At 45.2% G+C, this 11,844-nt stretch overlaps 1 pseudogene; it reads right to left on the minus strand.

The window, feature by feature from the left end:
- Window positions 1-10,188: 10,188 nt before the first annotated feature.
- LOC116889993 lies at window positions 10,189-11,172 on the minus strand (annotated as a pseudogene).
- Between the last annotated feature and the right edge of the window lie 672 nt (window positions 11,173-11,844).

The raw sequence follows: 11,844 nt of genomic DNA on the forward strand, positions 1-11,844 counted from the left end.
GACTATCATTTACATGCAGATCGTAGTCCACAAAGGTCAAATATTTTTGTGTAATTTCTCTTCCGTGTTCAGTTTACAAAATAATGCACACGATAAAGACCTAGTGAATACTTCTCATTGACCTTGGTGTCTTTATCTGCAAACACACCTTTTGATGACGGCAAGATGATCAGAACCAATGACTGCTCTGACCTCTTGCCTTTACCGTAAGTCTAAAAGAGATTGTCCTTAAACAGGTTTGATCCTGTCACAGGACTTCTTGTTGCCTAGAGATCGTTCCGAACCTCTGAGTTGCTTTGTATCTTATTCCAGAGTATTCAGCACCCTGATCATTATCACCAGCATAATCTGTATCCTTCCCCACACCGCATGCTCCAGTCAGTAGTTTCTGTCCTTCCTGAACCCACCCCATTGCTGACCTTTGCTCAGCCTGTCTGCCCTGCAGCTGCACGGGCCTTCTCTGATTGACTTATCCTCCATTCTCTCTTCTTTCTTCCCCACAAGTCTCCGCCAGTCCTGTCCTTCCCAGTTTGTCTCCTATCTTCTTCACTAAGCAGCATCCTTGTCACCTGTTTCCAAGATCAGTCACTAAAGCCTCCTAGGGTCCCTCATGCCCTTTCCTTCTCTTAGTCTCCTCCTGTTAAAGCTTAGGTCCTGAATAGCACATCCTCAGTATACACATCTGGTGGAGGTCATTTGATTAAGGACAATTGCCTTCACTTTAAACTTTGTCATCCCCGCCTCCTTGTAGCTCTTGTAGGCCTCACAGGATGCACACTGAGCATTGGTGAAAGCATTGGTGATAGTAAAAATAGTAAACATTCCTGTCCCTGCCTCTTACCCCATTTACCCTCCAGAACTGTCCCGGTCTTCCATCTGAACCCTTCCCTCTCTTTCCTCCAATCCTGTCATACTTGCTGATTCTCTAACAGATGGTAGTTACATCAGAAAAAATGCTCAGGGCCCCGTGTACAGACGACTATTAACACCGGCCTCTTTAGAGTAAGTTTTTATAAAAGCTAAAGCCAAAATCTTTGTTAAATTTCAATGGTTCAGAATGCATCATGCTTTCCGTGACACCGGAGGCTGGGTCCAAGGCCCAGCAGAATTTGTACCTCTTTCATTGTACCTCAATCATAGCCACTCAAATCACACTATGTGTGGGTGTTAATTAGGGACACTGGGACAGCGCCCATGGAATTTCACGCTGCAGCGCTGGCGAGCTGATAACGCAGTGTTCTTACAATGATTGGTTTTCTTTTACACACCTAACTCGATAATCATGCTAATAACCTCTAACAGATAATGATATCCAGGAAATGGAACAGAATAATGATTAACGAATCCATGTTGATCCAGTGTACCCAACCCAGAGACATAAACCCTCATGGAAAATTGTGTACACAAATCTGCTTTTAAGGTGTAGTTTGACCAACACTACAAGTTCACTGCTCTAAGTTCGACTTAAAACATAGTAAGTTTGCCTTTCAGCCAGCTTTTGCCAGCATTTCACTTTTAACTAGTGGATGGTCTATTAAAAACAAAAACAAAACAAAACAAAAAAACCCAAGACAAAACAGTTCTTAAATGTGGCTTCACACCATTAGCTTTGGACTCCAACAGAGGGTTTGGGAAATTTCCTGGGGTCTATGTGTAAATTTGAAATTACAGGAAAAGACACAAAGGAATAGGGAAAGCTGTGGTTATTCTGTTTCCTGGACCGGATTGGTATCAGTAGGGCCTTGCGAAGCTGTGTTCTGAGGATTTTCTCACCTTCACCATGGTGGAAGTGAGCACAACGACACACATTATTTGCTTTTTCTTTCACTGCGGAACGTGAGAAAAAGCTTTAGAAAGCCCATTCCTCTGCAGACAGAAAGGAAGGCACGGTCAGGAACTCTGAGAGCATTGAGATCAAAGTCACTCAGTTTTGCCACACACATCTAGTGTAGTCATTGTTTGTTTCTTGGACAGAAGAGATTTCCTGCAGGTGAGACCATGTGTCCCTTCTTAAAGACCAGACTAGAGAGGTCAAACTCCACTTCTAGAAGTGGCTGAGGCTCCTGGATTTCAGGAGATGTTTTCAGTGGGGAGTCGGGGTCTATTTACATCATAGGGAGACCTTTGGGGATTGTTTAACTTGACTTTATTTTTGTTGGTTAATTATTTTTTTAAACCTCTGTGATTGTCTCTAATCCCCATCGTGAGTACCAAAGAAAATGCCCTTTGTGTCTGGGCTGGGTAGTGAGGGAAAGGGAGAGGAAGCATTCTCTAGTGCAACACTGGGGGACCAAGAAAAGGGACAGTGGGATTTTTAGATAGCAAAAGCAGCAAGAGCCTGTCCTACCAGGTTTTGTAGTTTAAGCTCTTGAGTGGTGCTAGCCATATTTCACACATGCTGAGAAAGGTCCATTGTCTCTGGAATCCCTCTTCTTGTCAAAACAAAGTGTTTAACCTCCAGACGTTTAAGGTTATATCCTGATTTTTACCCTGTTCCTCAATTGCTTTTAAACAATCTGAAACTTTGTCTTAAAGGGATCAGAGTTAAATATAGTTGCTTAAAGGAAAGTAAAAATGGAGGTTGGGGATTTAGCTCAGTGGTAGAGCGTTTGCCTAGTAAGTGCAAGGCCCTGGGTTCGGTCCCCAGCTCCGAAAAAAAAGAAAAGGAAAAAAAAAAAAAAAAAAAAAAAAAAGAAAGGAAAGTAAAAATGGACTATTTAGTCCTCTTTAAAAAAGAGATGTATTTACTTATGTCCCCCGGTGGATGTGCACCAAGTCTGTGTGTGAGCGCCTGTGGAGACCAGAAGTCACTGGATGCCGAGGAGCTGGAGTTACAGATGTTGTGAGCCACCTCATGTGAATGCTGGGAACCAAACCTGGGTCCCCTGAATGAAGAGCAGGGGCTTTGCTTTTCCTCTCTATTTGACCTTTAGAGTGGCTGGTGTTTGGCACATGAGGCAGCATGAACTGAATGAACATGGATTCTCTTCAAGAGCAGCAAGGACTCTTAACTGCTGAGCCAGCCGTCTTCCCTAACCCTAAATGAACGCATTACCAGGTGGGTTTGAACCACTGACCTTTTGGTTAGCCAGAGGAGAATGTGTTAGCAAATTGCACACAGAATAAGAAGTTTCATAAAAGGGACCGTGATCCAGTTCAGATGCCCACATACTCTCCTTTAGTCCCTCTTCTCGTAAGTTGCTGAGAGACAGAAAGGCTGTGTTTCAGGAGCTCCTCTGGGTTAATGTTTCCTCTGGGAGTGAGTACACTCAGTTGTAAATACATACTTAACACAGTTGCTTCTGTCTGAAACTGAAAGCTGGGGTGTGTGGGTATCTGCTCCCCATTTTGTACTGGCCTCTGTGACGTTACCATCTCACGAACATCAAGTGTCCCGAAGTTACAAGGCTCTTAGAATTCATTTCTTTGGTGTTCAGCATCACACAGCCTTTCTTTGGGGGTGAGTTGGTCTGAGCATGGTGACAGCTATGTCCCCAGAAAGCATCATGTGTCTCAGACTTTCCTAAAGAATGGATACGGCCAACAGGAAGTGGTCGTTATCAGGGAGGTCTATGTGTGAAGTAAGAGTTCAGCACTTTGCATTAGACTCAATTTCTACATGCATGCATATGACACTGAGCATTACATAAAAAGAAACGCTTCTCTTTAAGCCTCTTGGATGATTCTTGCAACGGTACAGTGTGCTCGGGTAGCTCAAGATCCCCAGGCTCATTTGCACCAAGCAGAGGCTTAGACCACCCTTCTACTCTGAGGCTTGTGAACTGTTAGCCTAGATTAATGAATATAAATAATATCGTGTGTGTGTGTGTGTGTGTGTGTGTGTGTGTGTGTGTGTGTATGTGTGTGTCAAGGATTTTAGAGTCTTATGATGATCTCATGACTTCTCAACCAGCCTTTGTCTGGACAGGAGTCACGAGCACAGCCGTTCAGGAGGGGTGGGGTTCTTGGAAATTCCTTCTCCTACCCAACCCAAACATTCCTCTTATCAAGAGTTTCCAATGGTCCACTCAAGAGAGTGACACCTGACACTCGAATACTTTCCTAAAAGGAATTGTATTTAATTCAGCTGATTGTAGTACACTGTAATCATGAATGGTCTGAGTATCACGTGTTCTGCCAGGAGGCATTGTAGCGAGGCACTACCTTGCCTTCCCAGCCTATAGGAGCCCTTCTGTGCTTTCTGAGTTGAATCCATTTGCAGCGTGCATGCTGTTTTCTTTGACCTGTGATCTATTTGCCATTCGCACGAGTTATTTCTTTCCTGGGAACACTTTTTTTTTTTTTTCCAGAGCTGGGGACCGAACCCAGGGCCTTGCGCTTCCTAGGCAAGCGCTCTACCACTGAGCTAAATCCCCAACCCCTACGAGTTATTTCTTATGGCTGACAAAAAGAAAAGGTGAGAAAAGAAAAAAGGCAATAGACAGAGAAAGATAAGTTTGCTCAGTTACAAGGTATCGTGAAAGTCTTACCAAGAGAATGAAAAGACAAACCACGAAACAGGAGAAAAGAGTTGTGAAGGACGTACTAGATAAGGAACTGTTCTCTAAAATAAGTGAGTAACTCTTAGCCCCAGCGATGAGAAATCAAACAGTGTACTTTACGGATGTGCAACAGACCTGAGCAGATACCACACTGAAGAGATAAAGATGGAGAATAAGCATGCTAAAAAAAAAATGGCATCAATGAATTGTAAATTAACTGACAATGAATCACCACTGCATGCCTATTAGCCCAAATCAAATCCTCAGTACTGACACCATCAAATGCTGATCAAAGGGTAGAGCCCCAGAAACTCTCATTCACGGTCAGCAGGGATTCCAAGGAGTATAACCGTGAGGAAGAGTTTGACCATTCCTACAAAGCTAAGCCTGTGACTTTCATATGATTCAACCATCATTATCTTTTGGTGATCTACACAACCAGGCTGAACATTTATCTATGCAGATATTTAAAGAAGCTCATTCATAATTGCCAGATTTTAGAGGCAACCATGTTGTTCTTCTACAGGGTTGTAGATAGGCTGTGATATAGCTACAGGAGTGGGGTACAACTTAGTACTACAAACAGAGAAGATATCAGCCATAAAAGGCACGGAGAAATACCTCAATGAAAGAAGCCATTCTGGGGAGATTATGGACGATAGGATTCTGATTGTTTGACACCCGGAAATGACAGGCATCTGGAGATAGTTAATACTCCGTGTTTACCAGAGGTTAGGTGGTACGGGAGAATGAATAAACAGAAGACAGAGGGTTCAGTCCTTCTGTGAGGTACCTTGGAGGCAGATAGCGTATTCTATGCTTGCCCAAACCTATGGAGATTCCCTAAGTAGAAGTGGACTCTCATGCAAACTGTGGATGATTGACAGTAATGATGTGTCAAGGAGCGTCATCAGTTAACGAGTGTTCTAGTTCGGTGTGAAATGAAGAGGAAGGTTATGTGCGTTGTGTATGTGGTTGTGGACGGTGAGCAGGGTGTATTTCATATTTGGTCTTGCTTGCTTACTATGATCTTACAAGCGAAACTCTGCTTGGTGTGTGTGTGTGTGTGTGTGTGTGTGTGTGTGTGTGTGTGTGTTGCATGTGTGTAGAAACAAGAGAAAGATGTCAGATGTCTTCCCCTGTCACTCTCTCTGACCTAAGGCACCCTTTTGAGCTTCTGGAATTCACCTGTCTTGAAGTCTCAGCCCTGGAGTTACAGACATTTTCAGCCATGCCAGGCATTTTTTTTTTTTTTAAACGTGGGTTCTGGGGATTTGAACTCATATACTCATACGTGCTATCACTAATGAGCTGTCTCCACTTCCCCTCCCATCTTTACAAAGTACGTATTCCCGAGGTTCTGTCACATGCAAGTTCTTTGCCCTTACAAATGGAGTCATTGGCATAAGGAGAACCAACTAAACCCTTTACAAGAGAGGAAACAACAAACAAACAAACAAACAAACAAACAAACAAACCATGAAGGCAAGGTCTCTTTGGTTTGAGCCTCATTGGGCCTTTTGGCTAGCAAGCCAGCTGTCCTGAAGTAGACGAGTATTTTCCCTCCCAGTGTTCCTAGAAGACTGGGGAAGAATCAGAGCTGCATCTCATTGGCTGTTGTAAATGGGTTTGCCCGAAGCCTGCCTCCCTCCCCTATGATGGAAGCTGCCTTATTGGGCCTTCCATAAAAGCTCCTGCTGTTTACCGGACCAGCTGCTTCCTCAGCAAGAGCCCCATCTCCTGCTGTGACCTTCCTTTGCTCCTAGATGGCTGACCGCAGGGAGGCTCTACTGAGTGACTTTGGCTAATAATTATGGTAATGTCCAACACAGAAGGACAGTACTCCTTGTTCTAGGCAGAACTCCATGTGTTTTACATGGATTGCCTCAGTCCTCAAAAGAGCAGGCGTGAGTCTCATTTAGTATATGACAGGCATTGCTTTCAGAACCTTAGCTTCATAGCACCGATTTAATCAGGGCTTATGGAAATGCTTGAGAACGTATCGAAATGCTACTATTATTTGCCTGTTTCACAGATGAAGAAAAGCAAGGCCCTGAGAGCCGGAGATGTTTACCTAGTGCAGCATGGCTGCCAAGCCCTGATGCCTGTCGTTAAACTCAAGGTCCTTTCCATTCTGCAGTGTCCTTTATTGATCATGCAAACATTGTTCTCTTATAATTTTATTTCTCTCCAACATAATTGCTAAAAACGCAGGCTACTACAAGTGCATCCCCCTTCCTCACTCCACCCTACCCCGTGTCCTTCGTGTACCTTGTATGTTCTTGGGTGGTGGGAACCAGTATACTCTCAATCATTTCCTCAAGGTTTAGGAAAGAGAGACAGGATAACAGGAGAGGTGGCCTAATTGTCCAATGAAAATTGTATCGGGGGAGCCAGACCCTCTCTTCTTCAGATCAGAGAATTCTCTTCTTGATTTCAGAAAGTCAAATTATAATTATAAAGAAGTGTGGGATCAGACCCAGGGAGGTGGTTGTGGGTTTTTTTGTTTTTTTCTCCTTTTTTCCCAGTGATGCTAATCCTTAAAGGTCACTGGAGTCAGATGCCTTCCATTCCATTGCAGAAGGGACTGTCTCAGCCGTAGCAGCTAGAATGAACCTTTGAGCTCGATTCACAAATTGGCCAGTACACGCTCTGCCCTGGATACAACTTGTCCCCATGCATTATTTAGGTGTGAGTGACAGAGAGAAAAATGCAAGTCAAAATAGACGTTCATTTCTGATTCAAGGGTTCAGTCTGGGTTGATGACTGAGTCCAAAGTAGACTGGGTGCTCCTTTGTGCGAGAGATCCATGTTCCCTTTGACTCTCGCTTCTCCGTTCAGGGTAGTCCAAGAGAGTGTTGGGAAGGGGCTGGAGGATGCGTTGGAGAGCAGAAAGCACACACAGGAGCTGGGGAGGTAGCTCAGTCAGGAAAGTACTTGCTTTATAAACCTGAAAGTCTGAGTGCGGCTCTAGAACTGAATGTGAAAAAGTCGTGTGTTGTGACTCACAGTTTTAGTCTTAGCAATAGTGTGGTGGATCTCTGTCACTCTTTGATTAGCCAGCCTCTTGGCCTTCTTAGTATCCCTTAGGCCAGTGAAACTTCCTCTCTTATAAAAAGGAAGTAAATAGTTTCTGAAGAACACCATCAAACACTGTCCTCTGAGCACATGTTAACACACACATACACACACACATGCACATGCACGCATACCACACACTTTTAAGGTAGCGTCTTAGCAGCTGCTACATGACACTTTTGCTGGACTATAGGATGTACTACCAGAGCTTCCTGCAGGGGAGTCTGGCAAATGAAACCTCTACTGTGCACAGCCAAATGCTCTGCCAGAAATCTGGGTCTACATCAACTCTGGCCAACCAGAACAGTGACTGCAGGGAGTGGTAGAGTTTCACTCTCCAGGACTTATCGCCCAAGGCTCAGAATCACTAGGATGCATCTTTTGAGTTTGAGTCCCAGGCAGAGACCATGCTGATGAACTAGGGTGAGCCCCCTTTCTATGAAGGACGGGTAACTCATTCTGCTGACACCTGGCTACATCATGCAGACCAACCGCAAAGCCTGGACTTCATATCCTGTGACCACTGTTGGCTTTTGTCCCAAGCCATTAACTTTTAGCTGAGAGGGTAGTCCTGGACTCCATGTTGATGTTTTTCCTGGTCCCTGATCAAGTCAGAAGACATTCAATACTAGTTAGTGTAACTCAAAAGCCTGCCATCCAAGAACCACGGTGACCGTCCCGAAGGCTCACACCTAGTCCTTCCAATCTGTCACGTGCCATGTGCTACCCCCTTATATAATGTCTCGCAACCTGTTCCTGCTGTTTCAATAGCTACACTCTCTCCAGTGGTACTCCAGTGTTTCTGCACATGACCGTTGTCTGTGGTCCAATGCTTCTGCACAGGAATGCTGTCCCCATTTGCCCCCGCTTGAGGGACATGGGGTGTCACACATAGCACAGGGTTATTTTCACCCCTTCTACACTTTGTTTTTATGCACCTGCTCCTTGTTTTATCTTCATGCCCTGAGTCATATTCTTTGCTGTGTCTGGTAACACTTCTGATTCATGGCTCCCCTGTGTCCCTAGCCTGGACGTAGTCTTTTTGTTCAATTCTTTTTAATCTTCGTTTTCCCTCTATCCCTCTCCTGTTAATCTTGGAGTATATGATTATACTCCATTATATAAGAAATGAATATGTTAAGGGAATTATATATCTTAGATGCAGGGTGGGCAGTCTCCGCTTTCCACTGGCTTTGACCTATGCCTAAGGCATACAGAACACCACTCTAGCACTTATGTAAGAAAGATGGGTGTGACATGTATTTGGACACAGCAAATACCAGAAAATCATTTATGCTTTGTGCTTTCCCCCCTTTTTTTTTGTACGTAAGGATGTGTGTGTACACATGTCCAGGTATGTATGCACATGTAGGCCGAAGGTCAACAGCAGGTGGTATCTTAATTACTCTCCACCTTCCGGTACATACAGGGTCTCTCACTGACTCTAGGTCTCACTGGTTCCTTGAGACTCGCTGCGCGGAGAGCCTCAGGTCCCTCCTGTCTCCACCTCCTCAATGCCAATTACAAGAAGAGCGCTGCCATGCCCATCTTTTTGGATTGCTGGGGCTTGAACTCACATCTTCAGATTTGTGTGGGAAAGCGCCAACGGAGCCATTTCCTTAGTCACCAGCTTCGTTGTGTTCTCGATGTGGAAAGCGAGACGAAACGTACTTGAAAAGCATTTCTGCACCCCAGTGTAAGCTTTTCATAGTCCGGCAAGTTTACCGTGTGCCGTACCCACAGTGGGAAAGGAAAGGCGCCAGAGGAGCTTCCGTGTGTCCCGGAGGAACGGAGAAGAATTCACATCAACAAAACACGCCGTTTCTCAGCTTCACCGTATGCTTTGGAAACACAGAGTTTTCCTTATAACTCACCGGAATGCGGTGAGAGCGTGCTACAAAACTGTAGACGCGAATGAAGAAAAAGGTCAAACCCATTTAGAAGTGTTTCTGACCATAATGAAGGAAATCCTCAGGGATGGTTTTCCTGTCGCCCAAGAAAAAGCTGCATTCTGACTTAGACTTGAAATAGGCCTTTGATGAAGAAAATGCTTAGTTTCAAAGTTAAGTGTGTTACTGTCTTATTTTAAAAATGTACCCAAATGGGACATGTTAATATCTAACTAAAAATACGCTGAATGTTTTAGTGTGTGAAATTTTGGTATTTCTTTATTTTTAAATTTTCGTTTTCTTACTTCATGTGTATGAGTGTTTGGCTTGCATGTATGCATGTGGGCCCTGTGCACGTCTGGTGCCGGAAGAGGTCAGTCCCCGTACTCTGGAGTCACAGATAGCTGCAAGCTGTCCTGTGGGTGTTGAGAACCGAACCCGAGTCCTCTGCAAGAGCAACAAGTACTCTTAACCGCCGAACCAACTCTCCGGCATCTTGATTTTGAGGGGGGGGGTGTGCAGCGAACTTTTTTGATGGTATTCAAGAGAGAAGGGAGGGCTCCCTAGGCCCCTCCTGTTATTATGGGGGTCTGGGATGGAATTGTGAGGGAGACGCTCAGTGTTGGGGGCTGAGTTGGGATGGGGACTCCTCAGCAACTGAGGGCCTCTCTCTTGCTCTCAGTATCCTTGCTGGGCTGAGGTGGGTGGTCCAGGGTTTCTTACTCCTTGGAAGCCATGTAGGCCATGAGGTCCACCACCCTGTTGCTGTAGCCATATTCATTGTCATACCAGGAAATAAGCTTTACAAAGTTGTCATTGAGAGCAATGCCAGCCCCAGCATCAAAGGTGGAAGAGTGGGAGTTGCTATTGAAGTCGCAGGAGACAACCTGGTCCTCAGTGGAGCCCAGGATTCCCTCGGATGCCTGCTTCACCACCTTCTTGATGTCATCATACTTAGCAGGTTTCTCCAGGCAGCATGTCAGATCCACAACGGATACATTGGAGGTAGGAACACTGAAGGCCATGCCAGTGAGCTTCCCGTTCAGCTCTGGGATGACCTTACCCACAGCCTTGGCAGCACCAGTGGATGCAGGGATGATGTTCTGGGCTGCCCCACGGCCATCATGCCACAGCTTTCCAGAGGGGCCATCCACAGTCTTCTGAGTGGCAGTGATGGCATAGACTGTGTCATGAGCCCTTCCACAATGCCAAAGTTGTCATGGATGACCTTGGCCAGGGGGACTAAGCAGTTGGTGGTGCAGGATGCATTGCTGACAATCTTGAGGGAGTTGTCATATTTCTCATGGTTCACCCCATCACAAACATGGGGGCATTGGCTGAAGGGGCGGAGATGAGGACCCTTTTGGCCCCACCCTTCAAGTGAGCCCGGGCCTTCTCCATGGTGGTGAAGACACCAGTAGACTCCACGACATACTCAGCACCAGCGTCACCCATTTGATGTTAGCGGGATCTCGCTCCTGGAAGACGGTGATGTTGATAACAAGCTTCCCATTCTCAGCCTTGACTGTGCCATTGAACTTGCCATGGCTAGAGTCATACTGGAACATGTAGACTATGTAGTTGAGGTCAATGAAGGGGTTGTTGATGGCAACAATGTCCACTTTGCCAGATGCAGAGCAGAAGGCAGCTCTGGTAACCAGGCATCTAATACACCCAAATCCATTCACACCGACCTTCACCATCTTGTCTATGAGACGAGACTGACACTGTAGGAGAAGATGTGACTGTCTGTGGAACAGGGAGGAGCAGATAACCTTGATATTTTTTAAAAGTGTATTGTTAATTAGATTTCTGATCTTAGGATTTTAGTTTTTGATAGACAAAACGTAATTTAGATACATCCAAGATTTCTGTAAGAGGAGTGATGGCATTTGAATTCCTTCTGCCTGCGTGTTATGAGTATTGAGTATTGAGTACTGCCCTTTAAAGTTCTGTTTCCATTTGCTTCCTCCATGAGTCAGTTCTGAGTGTGTTGGTTTTTTTTTTTTTTTAAGGAGCTAGATGGGACTTGTGGCCTCCAATTTAAAAACAAGTGTCTCATCCTGTACTGGCTAGTTTTGTGTGTCAACTTGACACAAGCTGGAGACATCACAGAAAAGTAGCCTCAGTTGTGGAGATGTCTTGATGAGACCCAGCTGTAAGGCATTTTCTCAACTAGTGATCAAGGTGGGAGGACCCAGTCCATTGTGGGTGGGGCTGTCCCTGGGCTGGTGGTCTTGGGTTCTATAAGGAAGCAAGCTGAGCAAGCCAGGGGAAAGAAGCCGGTAAGTAACATCCCTCCATGGCCTCTGCATCAGCTCCTGCTTCCTGACCTGCTTGAGTTCCAGTCCTGACTTCCTTTGGTGATGAACAGC

This window comes from Rattus rattus, chromosome 1 (assembly GCF_011064425.1).
Source record: "Rattus rattus isolate New Zealand chromosome 1, Rrattus_CSIRO_v1, whole genome shotgun sequence".
In the NCBI taxonomy this organism is placed as follows: Eukaryota; Metazoa; Chordata; class Mammalia; order Rodentia; family Muridae; genus Rattus; species Rattus rattus.